This window comes from Ailuropoda melanoleuca, chromosome 1, assembly GCF_002007445.2.
Source record: "Ailuropoda melanoleuca isolate Jingjing chromosome 1, ASM200744v2, whole genome shotgun sequence".
Lineage (NCBI taxonomy): Eukaryota > Metazoa > Chordata > Mammalia > Carnivora > Ursidae > Ailuropoda > Ailuropoda melanoleuca.
Window position 1 is genome coordinate 146,654,515 of NC_048218.1, and position 16,869 is coordinate 146,671,383.

A 16,869-nucleotide genomic window follows, 5' to 3' on the forward strand; every position below is an offset into this window, starting at 1 on the left:
TTTTTAATTTCTGTCAGATTCGCTCTCATTTCTGCCCTTAGGGATTCTATATTCTCAGCAACGCTTTCTCTGATGCTTTTTTCAAGTTTACTCATCATCTTGACCATTGTTGCTCTGAATTCCATTTCTGATAATTGGGATACATCCATATGTATTAATTCTGTGGCCGAGGCCAATTCTGTGGCAGAGGCCACAGACTCATTATCTTTTCTTTGCTGGGGGGGACTTCTCCTTCTCGTCATTCTGATGAAGAGAGATTGCAGGGTTGTCCAGAGCCCAAGTGTTGACTGGGACCCAGGCCGTGCGCCCTTGTTTTATAGAGATCTTAGGGATGTGGGCTTCTTCCTTAAAGAGTTTATTTATTTATTTGAGAGAGAGAGAGACAGTCAGCAAGAAAGGGAACCCAAGCAGAGGAGTGGGAGAGGAAGAAGCAGGTTCCCGGTGGAGAAGCCCGATGAAGGACTCCTTACGGAGCGTTGTGATCACACCCTAATCCGAAGACAGGTGCTTGGTGACTGCGCCACTCAGGCGCTCCGGGTTGTGGGCTTCTTGATTTTTCAGCCTGCCTTCTGGGGGAGGGGCCTGCCTGCAGGTACTCAGAAAACCCTGTTTGGGTAGAGTCTCTGTGTCCCTTGCGAGGGGGGATGGGGATGGGCACCCTGTGAGCCGGTATTTCCGGGCTTTTGTTCTCTGGCGGCTTTCCCTGGCGGTTTGCTATGCCTCTTCTGAGAGAGCAGCAGCGGCTGAAATTCAGCCTCTGTCTCAGAACAGAGGGATCGCGGATCGTTCTCCACTGATGTTCTGGCCACTTTAACTCTGTTTCTGTTGGTGCTGCTCAACCCTGCAGCATCCCGGGCTGTGCGCCCCACACCCGGCGTCCCAGCCCTCACTTCCAGGGCCGGCACGTCTCTGTCCTTTGTGTTTCCAACCCCGCCCGCCGCCAGCCGCCCCGCGCGGGCTCCCGGAGCTCCCCGTCTCAGTCTGGTGTCTCACGGGTGCTGACCGCGAGTCCGCCTGCTCCCCCGTGCAGGTGGCCCTCCAGCCGCCAGCCGCCCCGCGGACGCTCCCGGAGCTCCCGGTCTCAGCCTCGATCCAGTGAGCACACCGGAGCTCCGGAGCTCCGTGAGATGCTTGGTGGTGCACGCTCCCGGCTCACGGACTCAGTCTGCCGTTTCCAGAGTGCGGGTCCGCGGTCCGCCCGCTCCCCGGTGCAGGTGGCCCGCCAGCCGCCCTGCGCGCGTGCTCCTGGAGCTCGCGTTCTAAGTCTGCTGTCTCGCGGGTGCTGTCCGAGAGTCCGCCTGTTCCCCCGTGCAGGTGGCCCACCAACCGCCAGCCGTCCCGCGTGCGCTCCCGGAGCTCCCTTCTCAGCCTGCTGTCTCAAGCGTGCGGGTCCGCGGTCTGTCCGCTCCCCCTTGCAGGTGGCTACCGCTTCCCGGCGCCCTGACACGGCGGCTCCCTCCCCCTTCTGTTTAGCTTCCGATATCTGTGCGCGGTTTCACGGCTCCCCGCTTCGTACCTCGATACTCAGCGCTGGAGATGTTCATTTGTAGAGATCCAGATGTATCTTCCTGCGTCTCAGGCTGATTCCGTGGATATTCCTGCTGGTCTGGTACCTATCCAGCTCAACTCAGGGGACCGGCTGAAAAAGGGGTCCCTTACTCTTCCGCCATCTTAACCTCCCTCCACATTCAGATTTGATTTTTGAACTAAACAAGAAAGAATGACTAAAATTCCACAAAGTTGTGCAATTTTCCAGAAGTTTTTAAGCACTAGCTTCATGGTTTTAGCTTCAACAGATAAGTATATTGTGATAGTGACAGATGTGGAATTCCAACAAGGTTGTTATTTACATACATTGTCATCCTGAAAGTTTCATCATTTCTACTTTAATAATGTATGATTATTCTTGTAAATATACCTCTCCCTGAGTCATTGTTTAGATACAATGATAGATTAAAAAGAAGCTTTAAGATTTAGTATCATATATTATATAATGTCATACAAATTATAGTGTAATGTTTCTACAATGTTTATTAATAACAGATGACTCCTTAAATTATATAATTTGTAGTTACCTTGAGAATCTCATTTATTGCCTTATAGTTGGGGAGATATAAAAACACTTCCATAAATTTTTTCTAAGTTGATTATAATCTGAAAAAATCAAGTGGTAATCCCATGCACGTCCTAAAATGTTTAGTAATTTTTAAAAATTACTAAGACGACTTGTAACTTTAGTTATGTACGTCTACTTTGAGATTCTGAAGTGATCATTTTTCAGATGCTGTTGCATTTATTCAGCTCTTTAAAAATTGATTCATATTTACTCTCTTTTGCCATATTGGGCTTTTTCTCTGTGTATGGCTGCCAGACTCCTCACTTCTTTTTAGTATTCCTCATTGAGTCTACAACCCTCAATATAAATTGATGTAACCACTGTGGAAAAGAGTGTGGAGGTTCCTCAAAAAATCAAAAATAGAAATACCATATGATCCAGTAGTTCCACTACTGGGTATTTACCCAAGAATATGAAAACACTAATTCAAAAAGATGTATGCACCCCTATGTTTATTGCAGCATTATTTACGATAGCCAAGATACGGTCCTAAGTGTCCACTGATAGGTGAATGAATAAAGACACAGTGTGTATATGTGTATATATAAAATGAAATACTATTCAGCCATAAAAAAGAATGAGATCTTGCCATTTGCAACAACATGGATAGACCTAGAGAGTATTATTCTAGAATAAGTCAGAGAAAGACCAATGCCATATGATTTCACTAATATATGGAATCTAAAACACAAAACAAATGAATAAACAAGCAAAATTAGAAATAGTCTCATGAATACTGAGAACTGGTGATTGCCAAAGGGGAGGGGGATGGGAGATTGCAAAATAAGTGAAGGGGATTGAGAGGTATAAACTTTCGATTATAAAATAAGTCACGGTGATGAAAAACACAGCATAGAAGATACTGTCAATAATATTGTAATAACTGTATGGTAACAGAGGGTAACTACAATTATCGTGAACACTGCGTAACGTATATAATTGTTGAATCACTATGTTGTTCACCTGAAACCAGTGTAATAGTATACATCAACTATATACTTCAATTAAAAATAGTGTGGGTTGTATGAGAAGAGAATAAAGGTATTATAATTTAAGTATAAATGTGATTTCTAGTGTATAACTCATTTCTATATAACAACATTTTAGTGGTTACATGTTATATAGAATTGATTTTCTAATGCAAAACCAACCACTAAAATGATTTTATAGAAATGAGTATGTAAGTTCCAAGCTAGTAACTGAGAAAAGTGAGATAGGAAAAAAATTTTATAAAGTAAGGAAAGTAAAAAGGAAAAGAAACAAAGAAGGATGATTAGAAAAAAATTGAGATAATAACCAAAATATGTCAGTAACACATCAAATGTGTGTGGACTAAGTTATCCAGTTGGAAGCAGAATAAACTGACAAAACCATTTACATGTGCTTACATGCACACCTAAAGCTTTATAAAATACAGAAAGTTTGAAAGTAAAATGTTGAAGTTATACCAACCAAAAGTAATCTGATATAGATACATTTATATCTGAAAATAACTGTAAAGCCAGAAACACTGTTAGAGATAAAGTAACTTCATATAATGAAAGATTCAATTCACTGAGAGGATAATTTTTAAATTGGTATTTACCTGGAAGTAAATGATTAAGCAGCCTCAAATTTTAGGGAGTTAACAGTTTCTTGAATCAAATTCTTTTTTAAGATTTTATTTATTTATTCGACAGCCAGCAAGAGAGGGAACACAAGCAGGGGGAGTGGGAGAGGAAGAAGCAGGCTCATAGCGGAAGAGCCTGATGTGGGGCTCGATCCCATAACGCCAGGATCACGCCCTGAGCCGAAGGCAGACACTTAACCGCTGTGCCACCCAGGCGCCCCTCAATCAAGAAATTCTAATGGATTCTAAAATATAAGTGGAACTGAACACTAGTGAAAAAAAATTTATGAACAGCTGGAGGAAATTGATAGCTTTAAATGTGTCTTAGCAAAAAGAATATTAATGAGAAACATCTGAAAGATGGCGGAGGAGTAGGGGACCCCTTTTTCAGCCGGTCCCCTGAGTTGAGCTGGATAGGTACCAGACCCTATTTTAATAAATTAGAAAAACAATCTCAAAGGAAATAAAGATTAGAGCAGAAAGTAATAAAAAATCAAAAGTTTATTCTTTGAAAAAGACTTTTTTCAGTGACAAATCTCTGGTAAAGTTGAGTAAGAAAAAAGTGATACCAGGGGTGAAAAAAGAGGACATAGCCATTTCTTTTCTGACATTAAATAGGTATGATACAAAAACTCAAAGCCAGTAAATTTGTAGACAGTAAATAGCATAGGGCTTTTTTAGAAATTATATAGCTTAGCAAAATAGAGAAAAAAAAATCATTCCATAGCTTTTAAATTAATTGTATCAATATTCATAGAAAGAAAATTTGAGGCCTAAACAACTTCCTTGGTGAGTACAGCTAAGTATTCAAGAACTTAAGCTTTTCCAGAGAACAGAAAAAGAGGGATACTTCTTCCTAACTCATTTTATGAGACCATCAAATATCTGATACCAAATAATGGTATGAGAAAGGAAAATTACAGGCCAAATTTACTTACAATATAGATGCATAATTCTAAACTAAGTATTAGTAAAACAAATACAGTAAAGGATGACTCATCAGGACTTGGTCAGGTTTATGTTAGAAATCCAAAGTTGTTTTTACATTAGAAAATCAATTACTATGATCCACCAGATAATCAAATTAAAGGAGATTTAATTGTGATCATCTCATTAGATGTATAAAAAGCATTTGCTAAGCATTCAACATCTATTCATGATAAAAATGCTCTTAAACTAGATATAAAGGGCACTTCATCAATCTAATTAAAGGGTTTCTACCAAACATCTGCAGCAAACATAATGATGAGTCCTTGAAAGCTTTCTCTTTGAGATTAGGAAAAAGACAAGAATGTCTGTCATCGCTGCTTTTCAAGTCAAAACAGTTAGTCTGAGATAATATTAACATATATGTTGAACATCCAAAAGAATCTACAAATTATTAGAATAAGAGAATTTAACAAGTTAGATGCAAAAATTGCTGTACAAAAATAAATTGCATTTCTGTATAAGCACCAACAATGTGAAAGTTTATAAAAATGTTAAAATATCATCAATAAATAAACACAAAGCAATTTCACAAAAGGTATTCAAAACCGGAGAAAATTTTGAAATTTTACTTAAAGACACTAAAGAAGACTGAAAATGTGGTATTCTTTTGTTCACTTGGTACATTTGTAAATAGTTCTGATTGCCAGGTGCTCAGATAACAAGTGACAAAGCAGAATTCTTTAAAACATTAAAGTTCCTTATACCTAAGGATAAATCATGAATACATTATTTCATTCATTCATATCCTGATTGCTAGCAGATCAACATCTGCACATTTGGCATGCTTCATTTTTTTTGGAGTTAATTTCTCACTGCAGCCTTATTTGTCAATGTACAGTAAATTTTGTAAACTTACACCAAGTTTATGAATAAAGAATCATTAAAAAATTGTTACTCCATGCTCAAAGATTGGAAGATTTAGAATTGTAAATATAATTATGCTTTATAGTTTCGATGTAATCTTCATCAAAATTCCAAATGGTTTTTTAATTGAAAAGCATACTGTAACCATATGATAACTTCCATGCAACATTACATCAAAAAAAAAAAAAACCATACTGTAAGATTTATACGTAAGTGGAAAGGACCAAGAATAGCCAATGCACTAAGAAGAATGTAATAGAACTTACTCTGCCTGCCAGATATTGAAATACATCATAACTATAGTGCAACATTTTATTATATGGAGACTTAGCTTATGGCAATGGTAGTACCATCCTACAGGGCAGAAAGGACTGCTTTTCAACAAATGGTTCTGGGAAATTTAGGTATTTTTATGGAAAAAAAAAAACTTGGGTGCCTAGAATTGGTTGTAGGTTTCTTAAAGATCAAAAGGTAGAAGGCAAAATTACTACACTATAAGAACACAATATAAAGAATATCTTTAAAATATTGGGGTAGGAGAGGATTTAAGTAGACTTTACATCCAGCATGGAGCCCCTTGTGGGGCTTAAACTCACAACCCTGAGATTAAGACCTGAGCCGACATCAAGAGTCAGATGCTTAACGAACTGAGCCACCCAGGTGCCCCGGGAGAGGATTTTTTTTTTTTTTTAAGAGCACGAGAGAGAGTGCACGCGTGAGAGAGCACGAGCACGCTCACGCACAATCGGGTGGGAGGGGAGGGGCAAAGGAGAGGGAGAGACAGAATCTCAAGCAGGCTGCACACACAGCGCAGAACCCAATACAGGCTTGATCCCACCACCCTGAGATCATGACCTGAGCCAAAATCAAGAGTCAGACACCTAACCGACTCAGTCACCCAGGTTCCCCAGGAGAGGATTTTTAAAAGACACAACCAGCTCTAGCCGTAAAGGAAAAAAGTGAACATATCTAAACACATCATTTTTTTCCATCATTTCAATAAACACTGCAAATTCATGCCTCAGTATGAAGAGAGAGTTGTATCACATCAATAATGCTCAAAGAAATAATATACAGACATCTAAAGAACTCCTGTATATCAAGAAAGATCTAAAATCCAAAACAAAGAACAGGAAATTCACAAATAAGGAAATTCACATGGTCAGTAAACAAAATCCTTTGTTTCATTTGTAAGAGAGAAATGCAAGTATAAATCACAATGAGACTGTATTACACAACTTTCAAATTCACTAAACTAAGGAAACTGACAATAACAGGTATTGAAATGATAGGAAGTAATGGAAACTCTTATCTTGCTAATGAGAGTGTTAATTAACATAACTTCGTTGGAAAGCAGTTTGACATTCTCTAAAAATTTGAAGATGTTATACTGTATAAATACTATTGCATTATGATGTGGTAGTTGGGTACAGACTATTGCCAACCATGGATTTGAATCCCACCTTTTTACTTTTATGACCTTGAGTGTGTGACTTCATACATAAAAAGAGTAAGATTTTTTCTCTCTTACTCCCAATTCCCTCCCCAGGAATTAAGTTTTGCCCTCATGGGATTTTTTTGTTCTTTGTGAAGATTAAATGAGCTAATTTATGTGAAATGCTCATAACAGTATCTGTAACATAATAAAGAGTTTTCTATCATTGTTATTAATATTACTTTACAACCCACAAAATCACTCTGACATATGTACACTAAATAATCTTGCGCATTTGTAGATTAGGATACTATACAAGAATGCTCATGTAAGAATGATTTTAGCAGCCCTAAGCCAGAACCAATCCTAATGTCCCTCAAACAGACTGGATAAAAAGTTATGGTATAGTCAGCAGTGAAACTGAATAAACTACAGCCTCTCATAACTACAATAGTGACGGAAAGAAAGAAGTGAGATCCAAACAGTATGAATCCATTGGTACAAAGTTGAAAAGCAGGCAAAGTGAAACGATAATGTAAGGATGCAGATATTAGTGGTAAAATTATAAAGAAAAGCAAGACAGTCATGAAAATCAGGAGGATGGTTACCTCTAGGGGAGCCAACAAAGTTAGTATTGGGGATGATACATGGGGCTCCTTAGGGGTCCTGGATGGCAGTTTTATATTTTGACTGGGTAAGGTTTATATGAATGTTTACCATTATTCTTGACCTCTCCACTCCCAACATAATGGCATATTGGACCTTGTTTTAAAAAAAGAGCATTTTACTACTGAGAATGATGTTGGATTTAAGGAAAAAAAAAAAAACAGGCGCCCACACTCATTATTCAATAAAGCAGGAAAATAATCATTTTATTAAGAATCAACCACAGGTTTTCTTTCATTTAATATAATTAGCTCCCCTCTTTTTTTTTTTTTAGCATAATCCAACTCTTTATGGTTTTGATTTATTCCGAGCATTTCACAGATGTGTTCAGTATGTGCTGTAGGAATGCACCAGCTTGAGACGGAAAAAAAATAAGGGTTAGTTTTATGTTTGCACTTGCTGCTTTTGTTTTTCATTAAGCTCTTTGCTTTCTAGTCCTTAGCACTATTTTATGTTGGTGTGTTTCAAGTAAACTTGGTTTCGCAGTGAACGGTCGGCGAGGTTTGTTTGCATCTTCTCTTCAGTCTCTAATTTATTCTTTAGTCAGAGACCCAATAGACAAAAGACTGTAGGACCTTTGTAATGTCAATGAGATTCATATAAAGCTCTTCAGTTTGAAGAGGCTGATACGTTTATCTGGTCTAACCACATTTTTCACCTTTTCATTTTTAGAATTTATTTGATCAAGAAGTGCATCTGCACTCTCAAGATTAGTGCATTTGAAACACAAATTTATTTACTTCAACTAGTTTTGTGCTCTGAATATCTCTAAGTCTGATGGAAACATGTAGAAATGCTGGGCTCAATCAGCAATTATTATGGGCTTTAACAAGTGTGTAATTTCTATACAAACTCTTAAGACTGTGCTATTTTAGCAAAGAAATAATGGAGTTCAGTGCTAAATACCTGAAATAGTACACCCTTTTCAGGATTTCAAAACATCTCAGTGCAAAAGCTGATCGAAGCTGAATGTTAAATAATTGTTGCTAAGCAACTTTAAAATAATAACTATCTGCAGAGTAATGGCATATCTAGTGAATGCCGCCACTCCTATCAGATGACTGAAAAGAAAACCAAATACCAGGATAAGAAGAGTAAAATCGTAAATTTAAAACGTATATCACAAAGACTTGTAAGACAAGCTCACTCGAAAGCAATGTGATTTTTATTTTTTTTTAAGATTTTACTTATTTATTTGACAGACAAAGTGAGCACAAGCAGGGGTAGTGGCAGGCAGAGGGAGAAGAAGACTCCCCGCTGAGCAGGGAGCCTGCTGTGGGGGTCCTCCCCAGGACCCTGGGATCATGACCCGAGCCCAAGGCAGACGTTTAACCAACAGGCACCCCAGCAACGTGATTTTTAAATAATTAAAAGATTATGGTAAAAACATTTGAATGAACTAGATTTGAATGAGTTGATCTTTTACACCAACATTTCTAGTGTTAAGAAGATGTGAATTTGATCTCAAAGCTTTATGAAACATGGGAGGGGTATCTTCTGCCTTCTAGTGACAGATATCTCACATCATTTAACTGGTGCCCAGTCTGTCTTCCTAGAGAATGCAAGTTCCATAAGGGCAGGAATTTTGTCTTGTTTATTGTGGTTTCTTCACAACAGTGCCAACCACGCTGCAAGAACTCAATAAATATTTGTTGAATGAAATAATGATACCAGAAATAGTTCATCAGTCAGGGTCCATTCTGGAAACAGAAATCACCATTAATTTGAATATAATAGAGAAGTAACTAAAAAGAGCTGGGGAGAACTCTAAAGGACACGCTAGGGCTGACAGAGAATATCCAAGGAAGGACTGAGTTGGAATGGGGGGCCCTCCCCAAGGCTGGGATTTAGAGCTGGCTGGAAAAGGTGTGCTTGCAGCCCGCGGGCCAGCAGAGATGGTGGTAGTTTTTTCCAGGCTAGAGGTAGTCTATATTTGCTAGACAAGCAGGAAGCTACCCTCTGGTGGGTGTGCTGAGGCTGGCGAGTGGGCTTGCAGAGTGAGCTGGGGTAGCTGGATCCGGTTCATCGGCAAGGCAGTGTGCAGCCTGGCGTACGCGGTGTACGGATCTGGAACAGCAGGCGCAAGAACCTAGGGAGTACAGGCCGGCTGAGGCTGGTAGCGGGCACAGACTGAGTCAGGTGCCCGGGGGGAGGGGGCTGGGATGCCTGGGGTCCACGTCGGGAGGGCCACGCGAAGTGTTCACCAGTCCAGGCCAGGCTACAAGCTTGACAAGAAACTACAAATCCTGGGTGTGCGGCTGGGCGGGGCACCCCTGGCTAGCCCAAGTCCTGGGCCCCTGACCTCTATGCAGCAGGAGGCAGAGGCGGAAATGGCAGCACACTGGAATGGGAGAAAAATCCCTCCTCCTGCAGCAAACTTCCACCAACAAAGCTCAGTAGTGTGCGCCATGCGAAGCATTTAAATCTGCATTAGCACCGAGCTGGTAACAAAGATTCCTTGGGAAGGGAGAGGCAGTAAGCTGGTATGTAGTACATACAGCTAACACAGAACGCTCATTTTATGCCAGCGGGGCTTTATGTCGATTCTCTCATTTAAACACCAGCTCGCTCATGATTTGTGTTGCTATTATTTTCTCTATTTTATAGATGAATAATCTGAAATTTAGAGGAATGAAATAACCAGCTAGAGGTGGACAGGCTGGTGCGCACAGGGCTGGGATCAACGGTTCGAGTTCGCCAGCACCTGTGCCTTTAACCACTACACCGTCGTACTTCCTCCCAAAGGAAAATGGAATGGAACTGGTAAGGGGGAGAGACGGGTCCCCAGGTGGGTCAGCGCTTTTTGGTCATGTCCTCATCAAGTGACACGTTAGACACTTGCTTTTCAGTGGTCTCACCCTCTCCGAGAGTCCCATTTTGCTCAGCAGTTCCTCAGTATGCTTTTAGGCGCCTGTGCTCCGTTCCTTCCAGACGAGTGCCCCGCACGGCCACCTGATAGTCATGCCAATACACAGGGCAGTCCTCACTGGAGTCCCCTAGGCAGGGAAACATCGATGGCGTGGCAATAAACACTATATAACAGCTCTCTCGAAAGAAGGAGACCGTGTAGCAAATTTCCCAAGGTCTTGAGGTCACACAAATGGCCCCTAAATCTCAACAGAGCTGTTAGTATCTTGCAAATTCAGGAATGGAGAGAAATACACCTGTTTACTCTGAGAACTTCAGCAGGTCAAGGTATTTTATTGATGAAGTGTTCTCAATCTTCATTCCTGATGGGTCTCATTCTTCAGTGGACCTGCCTTCTTTTGGCAGAGAAATCCCTGGATTCCACAAGTTGTCTTCCCTGTTTCAAACCAATTTCTTTCTTTTTTTTTTTTTTTTAAGATTTTATTTATTTGACAGAGAGCGCACATGTGCGCAAGCAGGGGGAGTGGCAGGCAGAGGGAGAGCGAGAAGCAGACTCCCTAGAGTAGGGAGCCCCAAGCAGGACTCGATCCCAGGACTCTAGTATCACGACCTTGGCCGAAGGCAGACACTGAACCGACTGAGCCACCCAGGCACCCCTCAAACCAATTTCCTTCTAGTAGTCAGGAATAATCATCTCAACCAGTAGATTAAGTCCACCTTCACCTACTGAATCCGTAGTGTGAGAGGGACTCTCAAGGGTCAGGTGGTAGCCTCAATTTCTAATTCAATAGAACCGTCGCTGAGACTCCTGATGGAAACATCTCCCCCGTCTACACTGGCAAACCTCAGAGCTATAGGGACAGAAAGCAGAAGTTCTGCATGTGGTATATGAATAATAAGGGAACCACACGAAATTCCATGTGCTGATTCCTGGATCCATGAATTCCAACTGTGGGAGAGGTGGTTTACTTACTGGTCCCTGATTCAAAATATGAACTGCATCCTGTAAAACAGAATCCGGTCCTTTCAGGAGATCATTTCCCAACTGGCACCATAACTCTCTTCGGTAGGTTGTTTCCCCATTCTACAAGGCAAACTACTTCCAGGTGATGGCTATTGGAAGACTAGTGAACTCCATTGGCATGAGCCCATTGTATACCTCTTTTGCTCTGGAATGAGTTCCCTGATTAGAAGTGATATTTGAATATTACCATGATGATGAATGAAGCATTTCAGAGGTTCACAAATTGTGGTGCTGGCAGGGTGTTACAAATAGGGATGGTCCATTCATATCCAGACCCACGTCAGTCTGAATGAGGATAAATTCCTGCCTCCTCCATGGAACCAGCATAATTCATCTGTCACGAGGTAGCTGTCTGGTCCCCCTGGGGAATCTGGTCACACCAGGGGGCTCAGTCTCTGATGTTGGCAGGTTAGACACTCAACAACAGTGGGAGCTAGGTCAGCGTTGGTGAGGGGAAGTCCAGGTGTACTGAGCCCACTTCTAGCCTCCACTCCTGCCACCCCGGCCACTTTGTACACAGGCCCACTGAGCGAGCACTGGGATGACCTGGGAGAGATTGACATCTATGCGTCATTTTGTTCAGCTGATTACTGAGAACCTCCTCTGCAGTCGATGTTCTTTGATGACCAATAACATGACATAAAAATATTTTCACCCTCTGTGCCCCTTCTGAAAGTTTCATCCTCGTCCTTCTTTCCCAGGCCTCACTGGAGGATGTTTTCCAATAGTGTTCTTTCCAAGTCCTGGATCATCCAGATCAACTGCTAACACCTGCCCATAAGTCAACGTAGATACATACGTCCTCCGGTGCAAAGAGAACAACCAAATAAACTGCCACTGGGAAAACATTTCCTCTACTGCCAGCCCCGAGAAGTGGTAATGCTGCCACCATGGACCTCGGGCTGCTGCCAGAATACATGCAGAAACCCCTGCAAACCAGGACTGAGTTTTTCTCTCCTCGATCGACTGTCACAGGAATTCCCGAGGGGCCTGAAGTACGGACTGGAGGAAAGGGGGTGAGGCGACCAAGGTAGGCGTCAAAGAGGTCGGAAGCATCTGCTCACGGAACTTGGTGACAGATGGCTGTCGCGGACACTCCGCACCCGGGTTTCACGGGGAGCTCGGATCGCACGCTCACTCGGTAGCCCACGGTCAGGCACTGAATCTTTACCAGTACCTCGCAGCAAGCCCAAACCCGTTTCTCAGAAGGATCACTTTCTGCAGAAGAGGGCGTGAGTTTGCTTCAAACCCCCGTCGTTCTAAGCCGTGATTCTCCTTCCGTCGCTTCCCAGAGGTCCACACCTCACCCCTATTTGTCACGGACACCTTGGGTGTCACCCGATCTGCCCGCCCATCAGGCCCAAGAGCAGCTTGCCCTGCAGTGTCCCCTTGCTGCAGAGCGCCCTCTTGATCTGGACCTCACTCAAAAGCGCAATCCTTGTGTTACTTGGTACGGGTAAGAGTAGAAACCTCGCCTCTGCCTCCCCCTTTCCAGCTCGAGCTCTGGTGAAGTTTGTGAACGTCACGCAGTCTCCCTGGTGCGGCACGCTTTCCTGCTCAATGCTCCGACTTTACATGCAATGCTCCGAGCTCTGGAAGCCTTCCTACACTTTTCTGGCCCTCCCTTGCCATTTTGGCTTCAGCTGAGAGGCCAACGCTGAGAGACTGCCGAGCAGTCTTCCCGTCTCCTCAAGCCCAGCTTAGGTGTCTCTAGTTTGTGTTCCCACAGTCTTATCCCACAGGCTTATCACAGCACTTATCACACTGTGTTGAAATTGCTTGTTAAATTGTCTATATCAGTGTTTCTTAAACCATTTTAATATCACCCCCAAAGAACCTTTCTAGACATTTCTACCTGATCACTAGACCTCCCATAAAATTTTACCACCACACACATAGTGCGTATCTGTTTATGTACTCCATGTATATCTGTGCCTTGCACACTTAAGATTTTTTTCACCCTCACAAGAACCAATTTTCAGCCCCTTGTAGGTGGTATTACCTCTCCCCCCCCCTCCTTTCTGAGAATGCCTAGCCTATGGGCACCAATCCCCACCAACGCAAAAGCTGTGTCTTGTTCTTTGTTGAATTACCAGAGTCTAGCATGGCACTTAGTGTATAGTAAAGACTCAATATTTGGTAATAATGACTGATACAACCTGAAAGGACATCAAAGATCAGAGATCAAAGCAGATTGGTATTCCTACTGTCATTCACCTTTGATTCACTCTTACAGAATTTTCTAGGCTATGATTTTTTTCTCCTTTATTATAATTTTTTAAAATATTTTTTTCTTCCCAAATTGTAGTTTACTTGAAGGCCAGGACCTCGTCCATTCCTCGTCCATTTGTTGACTCTTTCTAGAAAGATGGAGCATGGTGTTTTGCACATAGAAGATAGTCAATGACTATTCAAGTGTCAGAAATAAATAAGAAACTTAAGTCTTGTCTGAAAGCAACATTTGCCAGTTAAGCCGTCAGGAATGGGTCGAGAAAGAGGGTGAGAGGTGATTTCCCTGAACCTGATTCCAGGACCATGAGAGACTTTTCTACACACTGTGGCCTGTTCAATTTCTTCTTCCTCTGCTCCCTCGGCATTACTTGTCTGTGTTTTTTAGATGTCAGGCTCCCAGATAGACTGGAAACTTCCGTCAGGCAAGGACTATATTTTGCTCCATCTTGTGTTGCCTGTTCCTTACATGCTGTCAGACATTAAAGGAAACAGTAGAAGCATATCCATGTGTGAGTTCTCCCTTTGCCTCTGACTGGCTTTGTCATCTTTGGCTAATTATTTAAATTCCTAGGTATCCATTTAATCATATGATAAATGAGAGTAAGAACATTAATTACCTCAAAGGAGTGAGGTGGCGTGTGCACTCACACCCCCTCTGGGTCTCCAGCCCATGCCAGGTGAGGATAATAGAGGGGCCTTGGGCAATACAGAGAGAAGGACAACTATTCTGTTAGCCAAATAATGCAAGGGATTATACTACATGGGGTCATTCTTAGAATTCAAAGAGTTTGTCTTGAAATATTTTATCCTCAAACTGACTCAAAAGGACTGATTTCTTCCTTTTAGGCTGATCCTCGTACATTCAGCATCTCAGGATTCTGCTCCAGCCCTTTTCCTCATGTTCAGGTTTCCCCCCTCCTTCTTCCATGTTAATCCTCTCCCTTTAAGCAAGAAGGTCCACTCACTCAGTTTCCCCAACTACTCCAGGCCAGAACTGGCCCGCATCCACATCGGCAAAGGAGGCAGGGAAACACAGCTGTGTAGCCCCCAGTACCAGAGGGGTTCTATTAGTGAGGAAAATGGGAGGCAATTATGAGTCTCTGATGCATCCATGAATGAATTCAGTCAGATAAGCGTAAGTACTCAGTTGTAATGAGTAATTAGTTATTATTGGGTACTTAGTACTTATTGAACGAACGTACGGATGGAAACATTCCCATATCTACAAGAGAAAGAATTAGACGTAACCAATATTTATTCTCTGTTTCACAGCTCAGAGCCTGTGCTCGTGTATCTAGAGTCACACAACGCAAGCCCTGAGTTCTGAGACGCACAGGAGGCAACCGCACAAAGAAAAGCAGCCTGAAACCTGCTGCTTTTCTTGCCTTTCCCCATTTGAGGACTCCAGAGCAGCAGCGGACCTCAAGATCTAGGATGCTGTTCAAGCCCCTTTCCTTTATGTTCTCAAGGAGCACCTTCTTTCTGCTTCCTTCGTGTAACCATCTCTCCTTAAGCAAGTCAGTCCACCCCCTGGCAGTTTGCTCTCCATTCCTATTTCCTTTGTGCTTTGTTCACCCCATTGCCTCCCCGCTTAGAAAATTGTCTCCCCCCCCACCCCAAATGATGCCTCTTTATTTTTAAAGACTGTCAGCTTCAGGGGTCCCAGCTCCCCTGGACCAACCATTCCTCACTCTCTGACTATGCGCCTTCCACCCCGATTGCTAACTTCCTCCCTGGATTCCTCTAACACCGCCGAAATGCATCCTAACAGGCTTGATTTTTCTCCCTGTACGTTAGCTTCCTGTGAGCAAGAATTGTGTCTTTCTCATTCTTTTTCTCTTTGCAGCTTTTACAATGTCCCAATACCCATTAGATGGTCCATAAACATATTTTGGTCAATCGCTCCACTGCCTGTTGTGAAGCCTGGGCCTTGTTGCTGTGACGGGTTATGGTTGACAAATGTCAGGGGGAGACAACTTCACCTTGGCAAGTGGGTGAGAACCACCCTCCTGCAAATGTTCTCCTGCCTCCTCTGTTGCGTGAGCAAAGTAGGCTCTTGGTGAAGCTTCTTGTTCCAAAGCTCCCTTTCCCTTGGCTGTTTAATATTCATGAAGCCAGACAGGCCAAATTATCCCAAACTTTCATGACAATAGGGACCCAAGCAGAGTTAACCATAGGTCCAGCTTCCCGTCCTCTCCGAGTGATGGTATCTAACTGACTGAAAGACTTGGGTGGGTGGTCAAGGAATTCTAAACACATCATAAGCAGCTTGGTGGGGCTTCTGAATTTCAGGCAAAAGCCTACAGAAACAAATCTTGCCCCTCAGAGTCCGTAGGGAGGATGGGTTTAACTCCCTTCAGGGTTTTACGCAGAGGCCAAACTGACGTAAAATGCTCAGAACAATCCCTTCAATGGGAAAGACAAGAAACCCCTAATTCTACTGATCAGGATTCTTGAGAGCAGAAAAAGAATCCATTCTACGTGGTGAAAAGATGCATATTTGAATGGTTCGGTTGGCCCATAGAATCTACATACTTGGGCAGGGTCTGAAAATGGATCCCACCATATCTTATTTATTTCGGAAAAATCCCTGCTGCCATAGCTTGTTCCTTGCACCCCCCTGATGCTAAAGTCTGGACGGTAGAAAGACACAGACATTGCCCCAGAAAAGCCAGATACTTCTGCCATCGTGCCTTCTGGAAGCTTTGATGGTTTGCGCGTGTCCACATCACCAGGGGCTCATGTCTGCCTCCAGCAAGCGTGTAGGTGGCTCCGCTTGGCGGCACCTCAGTGCAAGATCACGGGGGCGGGGAGGGGGGGTCCACGCCGGATGGTCATCCAGACTTTCAAGGCACAGCAGGCTTACCCAGCACAACGTTTACTTCTAAGAAAGGATGCAGAAGAGAGGGCACCCAGGACAAGAGCACGACAGAGACCTTCCTGCAGCTCCCGATGTCCCCAGTCACACGCCTTGCTTATGTTCCCAACCCAGGAAAAGAAAAGATGCTGAAGTGAACGGGGGTCACATCAGCACAGCGAAGCCACAGAGCTCAGAATCCCCGAAC